This window comes from Chiloscyllium punctatum, unplaced genomic scaffold (genome assembly GCF_047496795.1).
Source record: "Chiloscyllium punctatum isolate Juve2018m unplaced genomic scaffold, sChiPun1.3 scaffold_54, whole genome shotgun sequence".
NCBI lineage: Eukaryota > Metazoa > Chordata > Chondrichthyes > Orectolobiformes > Hemiscylliidae > Chiloscyllium > Chiloscyllium punctatum.
The window spans coordinates 8928077-8940418 of NW_027309789.1; positions in this window are offsets into that span (position 1 = coordinate 8928077).

Consider the following 12342-nt stretch of genomic DNA (forward strand, 5'->3'; position numbering starts at 1 on the left):
AGCCTCTCTGTTTCTCGCCCTCTGTTTCAGCTCCTCTGTTTCAGACCCTCTGTTTCAGCCCCTCTGTTTCACGCCCTCTGTTTCAGCCCCACTGTTTCAGCCCTTCTGTTTTAGCCCCTCTGTTTCTCGCCCTCTGTTTCAGCCCGTCTGTTTCTCGCCCTCTGTTCCAGCCTCTCTGTTTCTCGCCCTCTGTTTCAGCTCCTCTGTTTCAGCCCCTCTGTTTCAGCCCCTCTGTTTCTCGCCCTCTGTTTCATCCCCTCTATTTCAGCTCCTCTGTTTCAGCCCCTCTGTTTCAGCCCCTCTGTTTCTCGCCCTCTGTTTCAGCCCCTCTGTTTCAGCCCCTCTGTTTCAGCCCCTCTGTTTCTCGCCCTCTGTTTCAGCCCCTCTGTTTCTCGCCCTCTGTTTCAGACCCTCTGTTTCTCGCCCTCTGTTTCAGCCCCTCTGTTTCAGCCCATCTTTTTCAGCCCCTCCGATTCTCGCACTCTGTTTCTGCCCCACTGTTTCTCGCCCTCTGTTTCAGCCCCTCTGTTTCTCGCCCTCTGTTTCAGCCCCTCTGTTTCTTGCCCTCTGTTTCAGCCACTCTGTTTCTCGCCCTCTGTTTCAGCCTCTCTGTTTCTCGCCCTCTGTTTCAGCCCCTCTGTTTCAGCCCCTCTGTTTCAGCCCCTCTGTTTCTCGCCCTCTTTTTCAGCCCCTCTGTTTCTCGCCCTCTGTTTCAGCCCCTCTGTTTCTTGCCCTCTGTTTCAGCCCCTCTGTTTCAGCCCCTCTGTTTCAGCCCCTCTGTTTTTCGCCATGTTACAGCGACTCTGTTTCTCGCCCTCTGTTTCAGCCCCTCTGTTTCTCGCCCTCTGTATCAGCCGCTTTGTTTCAGCCCCTCTGTTTCAGCCCCTCTGTTTCAGCCTCTCTGTTTCAGCCCCTCTGTTTCTTGCCCTCTGTTTCAGCCACTCTGTTTCTCGCCCTCTGTTTCAGCCTCTCTGTTTCTCGCCCTCTGTTTCAGCCCCTCTGTTTCAGCCCCTCTGTTTCAGCCCCTCTGTTTCTCTCCCTCTTTTTCAGCCCGTCTGTTTCTCGCCCTCTGTTTCAGCCCCTCTGTTTCTTGCCCTCTGTTTCAGCCCCTCTGTTTCAGCCCCTCTGTTTCAGCCCCTCTGTTTCAGCCCCTCTGTTTCTCGCCATGTTACAGCGACTCTGTTTCTCGCCCTCTGTTTCAGCCCCTCTGTTTCTCGCCCTCTGTATCAGCCGCTTTGTTTCAGCCCCTCTGTTTCAGCCCCTCTGTTTCAGCCTCTCTGTTTCTCGCCCTCTGTTTCTCGCCCTCTGTTTCAGCCCCTCTGTTTCTCGCTCTCTGTTTCAGCCCCTCTGTTTCAGCTCCTCTGATTCAGCCCCTCTGATTCAGGCCCTCTGTTTCTCGCCCTCTGTTTCAGCCCCTCTGATTCAGCCCCTCTGTTTCAGCCCCTCTGTTTCAGCCCCTCTGTTTCTCGCCATGTTTCAGCAACTCTGTTTCTCGCCCTCTGTTTCAGCCCCTCTGTTTCTCACCCTCTGTATCAGCCGCTTTGTTTCAGGCTCTCTGTTTCAGCCCGTCTGTTTCAGCCCCTCTGTTTCAGCCCCTCTGTTTCTGGCCCTCTGTTTCTCGCCCGCTGTTCCAGCCCCTTTGTTTCTCGCCCTCTGTTTCAGCCCCTCTCTTTCAGCACCTCTGATTCAGCCCCTCTGATTCATCCCCTCTGTTTCTCGCCCTGTGTTTCAGCCCCTCTGTTTCAGCCCCTCTGTTTCTCGCCCTCTATTTCAGCCCCTCTGTTTCTCGCCCTCTGTTTCAGCCCCTCTGTTTCTCGCCCTCTGTTTCAGCCCCTCTGTTTCAGCCCCTCTGTTTCTCGCCCTCTGTTTCAGCCCCTCTGTTTCTCGCCCTCTGTTTCAGCCCCTCTGTTTCAGCACCTCTGTTTCAGCCCCTCAGTTTCAGCCACCCTGTTTCAGCCCCTCTGTTTCAGCCCCTCTGTTTCAGCCCCTCTGTTTCACCCCCTCCGTTTCTCGCCCTCTGTTTCAGCCCCTCTGTTTTTCGCCATCTTTTTCAGCCCCTCTGTTTCAGCCCTCTGTTTCAGCCCATCTGTTTCTCACCCTCTGTTTCAGCCCCTCTGTTTCAGGCTCTCTGTTTCAGCCCGTCTGTTTCAGCCCCTCTGTTTCAGCCCCTCTGTTTCTCGCACTCTGTTTCTCGCCCGCTGTTTCAGTCCCTTAGTTTCTCGCCCACTGTTTCAGCCCCTCTGTTTCGGCCCCTCTGATTCAGGCCCTCTGATTCAGCCCCTCTGTTTCTCGCCCTCTGTTTCAGCCCCTCTGTTTCAGCCCCTCTGTTTCAGCCCCTCCGATTCAGCCCCTCTGTTTCAGCCCCTTTGTTTCTCGCCCTCTGTTTCAGCCCCTCTGATTCACACTCTCTGTTTCAGCCCCTCTGTTTCAGCCCCTCTGTTTCTCGCCCTCTTTTTCTGCCCCTCTGTCTCTCACCCTCTGTTTCAGCCCCTCTGTTTCTCGCCCTCTGTTTCAGCCCGTCTGATTCAGCCCCTCTGTTTCAGCCCCTCTGATTCAGCCCCTCTGTTTCAGCCCCTCTGTTTCAGCCCCTCTGTTTCTCGCCCTCTGTTTCAGCCCCTCTGTTTCTCACCCTCTGTTTCTCGCCCTCTGTTTCAGCCCCTCTGTTTCTCGCCCTCTGTTTCAGCCCCTCTGTTTCTCGCCCTCTGTTTCAGCCTCTCTGATTCAGCCCCTCTGTTTCTCGCCCTCTGTTTCAGCCCCTCTGTTTCTCGCCCTCTGTTTCAGCCCCTGTTTCTCGCCCTCTGTTTCAGCCCATCTGTTTCAGCCCCTCTGTTTCAGCCCCTCTGTTTCTCGCCCTCTGTTTCAGCCCCTCTGTTTCTCCCCCTCTGTTTCAGCCCCACTTTTTCTCGCCATCTGTTTCAGCCCCTCTGTTTCAGCCCCACTGTTTCAGCCCCTTTGTTTCAGCCCCTCTCTTTCTCGCCCTCTGTTTCAGCCGCTCTGTTTCTCGCCCTCTGTTTCAGCCCCACTGTTTCAGCCCCTCAGTTTCAGTCCCTCTGTTTCTCGCCCTCTGTTTCTGGCCCTCTGTTTCAGCCCCTCTGTTTCTCGCCCTCAGTTTCAGCACTTCTGATTCAGCCCCTCTGTTTCAGCGCCTCTGTTTCAGCCCCTCTGTTTCAGCCCCTCTGTTTCAGCCCCTCTGTTTCTCGCCCTCTGTTTCAGCCCCTCTGTTTCTTGCCCTCTGTTTCAGCCACTCTGTTTCTCGCCCTCTGTTTCAGCCTCTCTGTTTCTCGCCCTCTGTTTCAGCTCCTCTGTTTCAGACCCTCTGTTTCAGCCCCTCTGTTTCTCGCCCTCTGTTTCAGCCCCACTGTTTCAGCCCTTCTGTTTTAGCCCCTCTGTTTCTCGCCCTCTGTTTCAGCCCGTCTGTTTCTCGCCCTCTGTTTCAGCCTCTCTGTTTCTCGCCCTCTGTTTCAGCTCCTCTGTTTCAGCCCCTCTGTTTCAGCCCCTCTGTTTCTCGCCCTCTGTTTCATCCCCTCTATTTCAGCTCCTCTGTTTCAGCCCCTCTGTTTCAGCCCCTCTGTTTCTCGCCCTCTGTTTCAGCCCCTCTGTTTCAGCCCCTCTGTTTCAGCCCCTCTGTTTCTCGCCCTCTGTTTCAGCCCCTCTGTTTCTCGCCCTCTGTTTCAGACCCTCTGTTTCTCGCCCTCTGTTTCAGCCCCTCTGTTTCAGCCCATCTTTTTCAGCCCCTCCGATTCTCGCACTCTGTTTCTGCCCCACTGTTTCTCGCCCTCTTTTTCAGCCCCTCTGTTTCTCGCCCTCTGTTTCAGCCCCTCTGTTTCAGCCCCTCTGTTTCAGCCCCTCTGTTTCTTGCCCTCTGTTTCAGCCACTCTGTTTCTCGCCCTCTGTTTCAGCCTCTCTCTTTCTCGCCCTCTGTTTCAGCCCCTCTGTTTCAGCCCCTCTGTTTCAGCCCCTCTGTTTCTCGCCCTCTTTTTCAGCCCCTCTGTTTCTCGCCCTCTGTTTCAGCCCCTCTGTTTCTTGCCCTCTGTTTCAGCCCATCTGTTTCAGCCCCTCTGTTTCAGCCCCTCTGTTTCAGCCCCTCTGTTTTTCGCCATGTTACAGCGACTCTGTTTCTCGCCCTCTGTTTCAGCCCCTCTGTTTCTCGCCCTCTGTATCAGCCGCTTTGTTTCAGCCCCTCTGTTTCAGCCCCTCTGTTTCAGCCTCTCTGTTTCAGCCCCTCTGTTTCTTGCCCTCTGTTTCAGCCACTCTGTTTCTCGCCCTCTGTTTCAGCCTCTCTGTTTCTTGCCCTCTGTTTCAGCCCCTCTGTTTCAGCCCCTCTGTTTCAGCCCCTCTGTTTCTCTCCCTCTTTTTCAGCCCTTCTGTTTCTCGCCCTCTGTTTCAGCCCCTCTGTTTCTTGCCCTCTGTTTCAGCCCCTCTGTTTCAGCCCCTCTGTTTCAGCCCCTCTGTTTCAGCCCCTCTGTTTCTCGCCATGTTACAGCGACTCTGTTTCTCGCCCTCTGTTTCAGCCCCTCTGTTTCTCGCCCTCTGTATCAGCCGCTTTGTTTCAGCCCCTCTGTTTCAGCCCCTCTGTTTCAGCCTCTCTGTTTCTCGCCCTCTGTTTCAGCCCCTCTGTTTCTCGCTCTCTGTTTCAGCCCCTCTGTTTCAGCTCCTCTGATTCAGCCCCTCTGATTCAGGCCCTCTGTTTCTCGCCCTCTGTTTCAGCCCCTCTGATTCAGCCCCTCTGTTTCAGCCCCTCTGATTCAGCCCCTCTGTTTCAGCCCCTCTGTTTCAGCCCCTCTGTTTCAGCCCCTCTGTTTCTCGCCCTCTGTTTCAGCCCCTCTGTTTTTCGCCCTCTGTTTCAGCCCCTCTGTTTCTCGCCCTCTGTTTCAGGCTCTCTGATTCAGCCCCTCTGTTTCAGCCCCTCTGAATCAGCCCCTCTGATTCAGCCCCTTCTGTTTCAGCCCCTCTGTTTCAGCCCCTCTGTTTCTCGCCCTCTGTTTCAGCCCCTCTGTTTCTCGCCCTCTGTTTCAGCCCCTCTGTTTCTCACCCTCTGTTTCAGCCCCTCTGTTTCTCGCCCTCTGTTTCAGCCCCTCTGTTTCTCGCCCTCTGTTTCAGCCCCTCTGTTTCAGCCCCTCTGTTTCAGCCCCTCTGTTTCAGCCCCTCTGTTTCTCGCCATGTTTCAGCGACTCTGTTTCTCGCCCTCTGTTTCAGCCCCTCTGTTTCTCACCCTCTGTATCAGCCGCTTTGTTTCAGCCCCTCTGTTTCAGCCCCTCTGTTTCAGCCTCTCTGTTTCTCACCCTCTGTTTCTCGCCCTCTGTTTCAGCCCCTCTGTTTCTCGCCCTCTGTTTCAGCCCCTCTGTTTCAGCTCCTCTGATTCAGCCCCTCTGATTCAGCCCCTCTGTTTCTCGCCCTCTGTTTCAGCCCCTCTGTTTCAGCCCTTCTGTTTCAGCCACTCAGTTTCAGCCCCTCTGTTTCTTGCCCTCTGTTTCAGCCCCTCTGTTTCTCGCCCTCTGTTTCAGCCCCTCTGTTTCTCGCCGTCTGTTTCAGCCCCTCTGTTTCTCGCCCTCTGTTTCAGTCCCTCTGTTTGGCGCTCTCTGTTTCAGCCCCTCTGTTTCAGCCCCTCTGTTTCTCGCCCTCTGTTTCTGCCCGTCTGTTTCTCGCCCTCTGTTTCAGCCACTCTGTTTCTCGCCCTCTGTTTCAGCCCCTCTGATTCAGCCCCTCTGTTTGAGCCCCTCTGAATCAGCCCCTCTGATTCAGCCCCTCTGTTTCAGCCCCTCTGTTTCTCGCCATCTGTTTAATCCCCTCTGTTTCTCACCATCTGTTTCAGCCCCTCTGTTTCAGCCCCTCTGTTTCTCGCCCTCTGTTTCAGTCTTTCTGTTTCTCGCCCTCTATTTCAGCCCCTCTGATTCAGCCCCTCTGTTTCTCGCACTCTGTTTCAGCCCCTCTGATTCTCGCCCTCTGTTTCAGCCCCTCAGTTTCTTGCCCTCTGTTTCAGCCCCTCTGTTTCAGCCCCTCTGTTTCAGCCCCTCTGTTTCGCGCCCTCTGTTTCAGCCCCTCTGTTTCTCGCCCTCTGATTCAGCCCCTATGTTTCAGCCCCTCTGTTTCAGACCCTCTGTATCTCGCCCTCTGTTTCTCGGCCTCCGTTTCAGCCCCTCTGTTTCTCGCCCTCTGTTTCAGCCCCTCTGTTTCTCGCATCTCTGATTCAGCCCCTCTGTTTCTTGCCCTCTGTTTCAGCCCCTCTGTTTCTCGCCCTCTGTTTCAGCCCCTCTGTTTCAGCCCCCCTGTCTCAGCCCCTCTGTTTCTCGCCCTCTGTTTCAGCCCCTCTTTTTCTCACCCTCTGTTTCAGCCCCTCTGTTTCTCGCACTCTGTGTCAGCCCCTCTAATTCAGCCCCTCTGTTGCAGCCCCTCTGTTTCAGCCCCTTTGTTTCAGCCCCCCTGTCTCAGCCCCTCTGTTTCTTGCCCTCTGTTTCAGCCCCTCTGTTTCTCGCCCTCTGTTTCAGCCCCTCTGTTTCAGCCCCCCTGTCTCAGCCCCTCTGTTTCTCGCCCTCTGTTTCAGCCCCTCTTTTTCTCGCCCTCTGTTTCATCCCATCTGTTTCTCGCCCTCTGTTTCTCACCCTCTGTTTCTCGCCCTCTGTTTCAGCCACTCTGTTTTTTGCCCTCTGTTTCAGCCCCTCTGTTTCTCGCCCTCTGTTTCTCACCCTCTGTTTCTCGCCCTCTGTTTCAGCCCCTCTGTTTTTTGCCCTCTGTTTCAGCCTGTCTGTTTCAGCCCCTCTGTTTCAGCCCCTCTGTTTCTCGCCCTCTGTTTCAGCCCCTCTGTTTCTCGCCCTCTGTTTCAGCCCCACTGTTTCTCGCCCTCTGTTTCAACCTCTCTGTTTCTCGCCCTCTGTTTCAGCCATTCTGTTTCAGCCCCTCTGTTTCAGCCCCTCTGTTTCTCGCCCTCTGTTTCAGCCCCTCTGTTTCTCGCCCTCTGTTTCAGCCCATCTGTTTCTCGCCCTCTGTTTCAGTCCCTCTGATTCAGCCCCTCTGTTTCAGCCCCTCTGATTCAGCCCCTCTGTTTCAGCCCCTCTGTTTCAGCCCCTCTGTTTCATCCCCTCTGTTTCTCGCCCTCTGTTTCAGCCCCTCTGTTTTTCGCCCTCTGTTTCAGTCCCTCTGTTTCTCGCCCTCTGTTTCAGGCTCTCTGTTTCAGCCCGTCTGTTTCAGCCCCTCTGTTTCAGCCCCTCTGTTTCTGGCCCTCTGTTTCTCACCCGCTGATTCAGCCCCTTTGTTTCTCGCCCTCTGTTTCAGCCCCTCTGTTTCAGCCCCTCTGATTCAGCCCCTCTGATTCAGCCCCTCTGTTTCAGCCCCTCTGTTTCAGCCCCTCTGTTTCCCGCCCTCTGTTTCAGCCCCTCTGTTTCTCGCCCTCTGTTTCAGCCCCTCTGTTTCAGCACCTCTGTTTCAGCCCCTCTGTTTCAGCCACCCTGTTTCAGCCCCTCTGTTTCAGCCCCTCTGTTTCACCCCCTCTGTTTCTCGCCCTCTGTTTCAGCCCCTCTGTTTTTCGCCCTCTTTTTCAGCCCCTCTGTTTCAGCCCTCTGTTTCAGCCCCTCTGATTCAGCCCCTCTGTTTCTCGCCCTCTGTTTCAGCCCCTCTGTTTCGCGACCTCTGTTTCAGCCCCTCTGTTTCTCGCACTCTGTGTCAGCCCCTCTGATTCAGCCCCTCTGTTGCAGCCCCTCTGTTTCAGGTCCACTGTTTCAGCCCCTCTATTTCAGCCCCTCTGTTTCAGCCCCTCTGTTTCATCCCATCTGTTTCTCGCCCTCTGTTTCTCACCCTCTGGTTCTCGCCCTCTGTTTCAGCCCCTGTGTTTTTTGCCCTATGTTTTAGCCCCTCTGTTTCTCGCCCTCTGTTTCTCACCCTCTGTTTCTCGCCCTCTGTTTCAGCCCCTCTGTTTTTTGCCCTCTGTTTCAGCCCGTCTGTTTCAGCCCCTCTGTTTCAGCCCCTCTGTTTCTCGCCCTCTGTTTCAGCCCCTCTGTTTCTCGCCCTCTGTTTCAGCCCCTCTGTTTCTCGCCCTCTGTTTCAACCTCTATGTTTCTCGCCCTCTGTTTCAGCCACTCTGTTTCAGCCCCTCTGTTTCAGCCCCTCTGTTTCTCGCTCTCTGTTTCAGCCCCTCTGTTTCTCGCCCTCTGTTTCAGCCCCTCTGATTCAGCCCCTCTGTTTCAGCCCCTCTGATTCAGCCCCTCTGTTTCAGACCCTCTGTTTCAGCCCCTCTGTTTCATCCCCTCTGTTTCTCGCCCTCTGTTTCAGCCCCTCTGTTTTTCGCCCTCTGTTTCAGACCCTCTGTTTCTCGCCCTCTGTTTCAGGCTCTCTGTTTCAGCCCGTCTGTTTCAGCCCCTCTGTTTCAGCCCCTCTGTTTCTGGCCCTCTGTTTCTCGCCCGCTGTTTCAGCCCCTTTGTTTCTCGCCCTCTGTTTCAGCCCATCTGTTTCAGCCCCTCTGATTCAGCCCCTCTGATTCAGCCCCTCTGTTTCAGCCCCTCTGTTTAAGCCCCTCTGTTTCTCGACCACTGTTTCAGCCCCTCTGTTTCTCGCCCTCTGTTTCAGCCCCTCTGTTTCAGCACCTCTGTTTCAGCCCCTCTGTTTTTCGCCCTCTTTTTCAGCCCCTCTGTTTCAGCCCTCTGTTTCAGCCCCTCTGTTTCTCACCCTCTGTTTCAGCCCCTCTGATTCAGCTCCTCTGTTTCTCGCCCTCTGTTTCAGCCCCTCTGTTTCGCGCCCTCTGTTTCAGCCCCTCTGTTTCTCGCCCTCTGTTTCAGCCCCACTGTTTCAGCCCCTCTGTTTCAGCCCCTCTGTTTCAACCCCTCTGTTTCAGCCCCTCTCTTTCTAGCCCTCTGTTTCAGCCACTCTGTTTCTCGCCCTCTGTTTCAGCCCCTCTATTTCTCGACCTCTGTTTCAGCCCCTCTGTTTCTGCCCCACTGTTTCAGCCCCTCTGTTTCAGCCCCTCTGTTTCTCGCACTCTGTTTCAGCCCCTCTGTTTCTCACCCTCTGTTTCTCGCCCTCTGTTTCAGCCCCTCTGTTTTTTGCCCTCTGTTTCAGCCTGTCTGTTTCAGCCCCTCTGTTTCAGCCCCTCTGTTTCTCGCCCTCTGTTTCAGCCCCTCTGTTTCTCGCCCTCTGTTTCAGCCCCACTGTTTCTCGCCCTCTGTTTCAACCTCTCTGTTTCTCGCCCTCTGTTTCAGCCACTCTGTTTCAGCCCCTCTGTTTCAGCCCCTCTGTTTCTCGCCCTCTGTTTCAGCCCCTCTGTTTCAGCCCCTCTGTTTCAGCCCCTCTGTTTCGCGCCCTCTGTTTCAGCCCCTCTGTTTCTCGCGCTCTGTTTCAGCCCCTCTGTTTCTCGCCCTCTCTTTCAGCCCCTCTATTTCTCGCCCTCTGTTTCAGCCCCTCTGTTTCTGCCCCACTGTTTCAGCCCCTCTGTTTCAGCCCCTCTGTTTCTCGCACTCTGTTTCAGCCCCTCTGTTTCTCGCCCTCTGTTTCAGCCCCTCTGTTTCTCGCCCTCTGATTCAGCCCCTCTGTTTCAGCCCCTCTGTTTCAGACCCTCTGTTTCTCGCCCTCTGTTTCTCGCCCTCCGTTTCAGCCCCTCTGTTTCTCGCCCTCTGTTTCAGCCCCTCTGTTTCTCGCATCTCTGATTCAGCCCCTCTGTTTCTTGCCCTCTGTTTCAGCCCCTCTGTTTCTCGCCCTCTGTTTCAGCCCCTCTGTTTCAGCGCCCCTGTCTCAGCCCCTCTGTTTCTCGCCCTCTGTTTCAGCCCCTCTTTTTCTCGCCCTCTGTTTCAGCCCCTCTGTTTCTCGCACTCTGTGTCAGCCCCACTGATTCAGCCCCTCTGTTGCAGCCCCTCTGTTTCAGCCACCCTGTTTCAGCCCCTCTGTTTCAGCCCCTCTGTTTCAGCCCCTCTGTTTCTGGCCCTCTGTTTCTCGCCCGCTGTTTCAGCCCCTTTGTTTCTCGCCCTCTGTTTCAGCCCGTCTGTTTCAGCCCCTCTGATTCAGCCCCTCTGATTCAGCCCCTCTGTTTCAGCCCCTCTGTTTCTCGCCCTCTGTTTCAGCCCCTCTGTTTCAGCCCCCCTGTCTCAGCCCCTCTGTTTCTCGCCCTCTGTTTCAGCCCCTCTTTTTCTCGCCCTCTGTTTCAGCCCCTCTGTTTCTCGCACTCTGTGTCAGCCCCTCTAATTCAGCCCCTCTGTTGCAGCCCCTCTGTTTCAGCCCCTTTGATTCAGCCCCTCTATTTCAGCCCCTCTGTTTCAGCCCCTCTGTTTCATCCCATCTGTTTCTCGCCCTCTGTTTCTCACCCTCTGTTTCTCGCCCTCTGTTTCAGCCACTCTGTTTTTTGCCCTCTGTTTCAGCCCCTCTGTTTCTCGCCCTCTGTTTCTCACCCTCTGTTTCTCGCCCTCTGTTTCAGCCCCTCTGTTTTTTGCCCTCTGTTTCAGCCTGTCTGTTTCAGCCCCTCTGTTTCAGCCACTCTGTTTCTCGCCCTCTGTTTCAGCCCCTCTGTTTCTCGCCCTCTGTTTCAGCCCCACTGTTTCTCGCCCTCTGTTTCAACCTCTCTGTTTCTCGCCCTCTGTTTCAGCCACTCTGTTTCAGCCCCTCTGTTTCAGCCCCTCTGTTTCTCGCCCTCTGTTTCAGCCCCTCTGTTTCTCGCCCTCTGTTTCAGCCCATCTGTTTCTCGCCCTCTGTTTCAGTCCCTCTGATTCAGCCCCTCTGTTTCAGCCCCTCTGATTCAGCCCCTCTGTTTCAGCCCCTCTGTTTCAGCCCCTCTGTTTCATCCCCTCTGTTTCTCGCCCTCTGTTTCAGCCCCTCTGTTTTTCGCCCTCTGTTTCAGTCCCTCTGTTTCTCGCCCTCTGTTTCAGCCCATCTGTTTCAGCCCCTCTGATTCAGCCCCTCTGATTCAGCCCCTCTGTTTCAGCCCCTCTGTTTTTCGCCCTCTTTTTCAGCCCCTCTGTTTCAGCCCTCTGTTTCAGCCCCTCTGTTTCTCACCCTCTGTTTCAGCCCCTCTGATTCAGCTCCTCTGTTTCTCGCCCTCTGTTTCAGCCCCTCTGTTTCGCGCCCTCTGTTTCAGCCCCTCTGTTTCTCGCCCTCTGTTTCAGCCCCACAGTTTCAGCCCCTCTGTTTCAGCCCCTCTGTTTCAACCCCTCTGTTTCAGCCCCTCTCTTTCTAGCCCTCTGTTTCAGCCACTCTGTTTCTTGCCCTCTGTTTCAGCCCCTCAGTTTCTTGCCCACTGTTTCAGCCCCTCTGTTTCAGCCCCTCTGTTTCAGCCCCTCTGTTTCGCGCCCTCTGTTTCAGCCCCTCTGTTTCTCGCGCTCTGTTTCAGCCCCTCTGTTTCTCGCCCTCTGTTTCAGCCCCTCTATTTCTCGCCCTCTGTTTCAGCCCCTCTGTTTCTGCCCCACTGTTTCAGCCCCTCTGTTTCAGCCCCTCTGTTTCTCGCACTCTGTTTCAGCCCCTCTGTTTCTCGCCCTCTGTTTCAGCCCCTCTGTTTCTCGCCCTCTGTTTCAGACCCTCTGTTTCTCGCCCTCTGTTTCTCGCCCTCCGTTTCAGCCCCTCTGTTTCTCGCCCTCTGTTTCAGCCCCTCTGTTTCTCGCATCTCTGATTCAGCCCCTCTGTTTCTTGCCCTCTGTTTCAGCCCCTCTGTTTCTCGCCCTCTGTTTCAGCCCCTCTGTTTCAGCGCCCCTGTCTCAGCCCCTCTGTTTCTCGCCCTCTGTTTCAGCCCCTCTTTTTCTCGCCCTCTGTTTCAGCCCCTCTGTTTCTCGCACTCTGTGTCAGCCCCACTGATTCAGCCCCTCTGTTGCAGCCCCTCTGTTTCAGCCACCCTGTTTCAGCCCCTCTGTTTCAGCCCCTCTGTTTCAGCCCCTCTGTTTCTGGCCCTCTGTTTCTCGCCCGCTGTTTCAGCCCCTTTGTTTCTCGCCCTCTGTTTCAGCCCATCTGTTTCAGCCCATCTGATTCAGCCCCTCTGATTCAGCCCCTCTGTTTCAGCCCCTCTGTTTCTCGCCTTCTATTTCAGCCCCTCTGTTTCAGCCCCCCTGTCTCAGCCCCTCTGTTTCTCGCCCTCTGTTTCAGCCCCTCTTTTTCTCGCCCTCTGTTTCAGCCCCTCTGTTTCTCGCACTCTGTGTCAGCCCCTCTAATTCAGCCCCTCTGTTGCAGCCCCTCTGTTTCAGCCCCTTTGATTCAGCCCCTCTATTTCAGCCCCTCTGTTTCAGCCCCTCTGTTTCATCCCATCTGTTTCTCGCCCTCTGTTTCTCACCCTCTGTTTCTCGCCCTCTGTTTCAGCCACTCTGTTTTTTGCCCTCTGTTTCAGCCCCTCTGTTTCTCGCCCTCTGTTTCTCACCCTCTGTTTCTCGCCCTCTGTTTCAGCCCCTC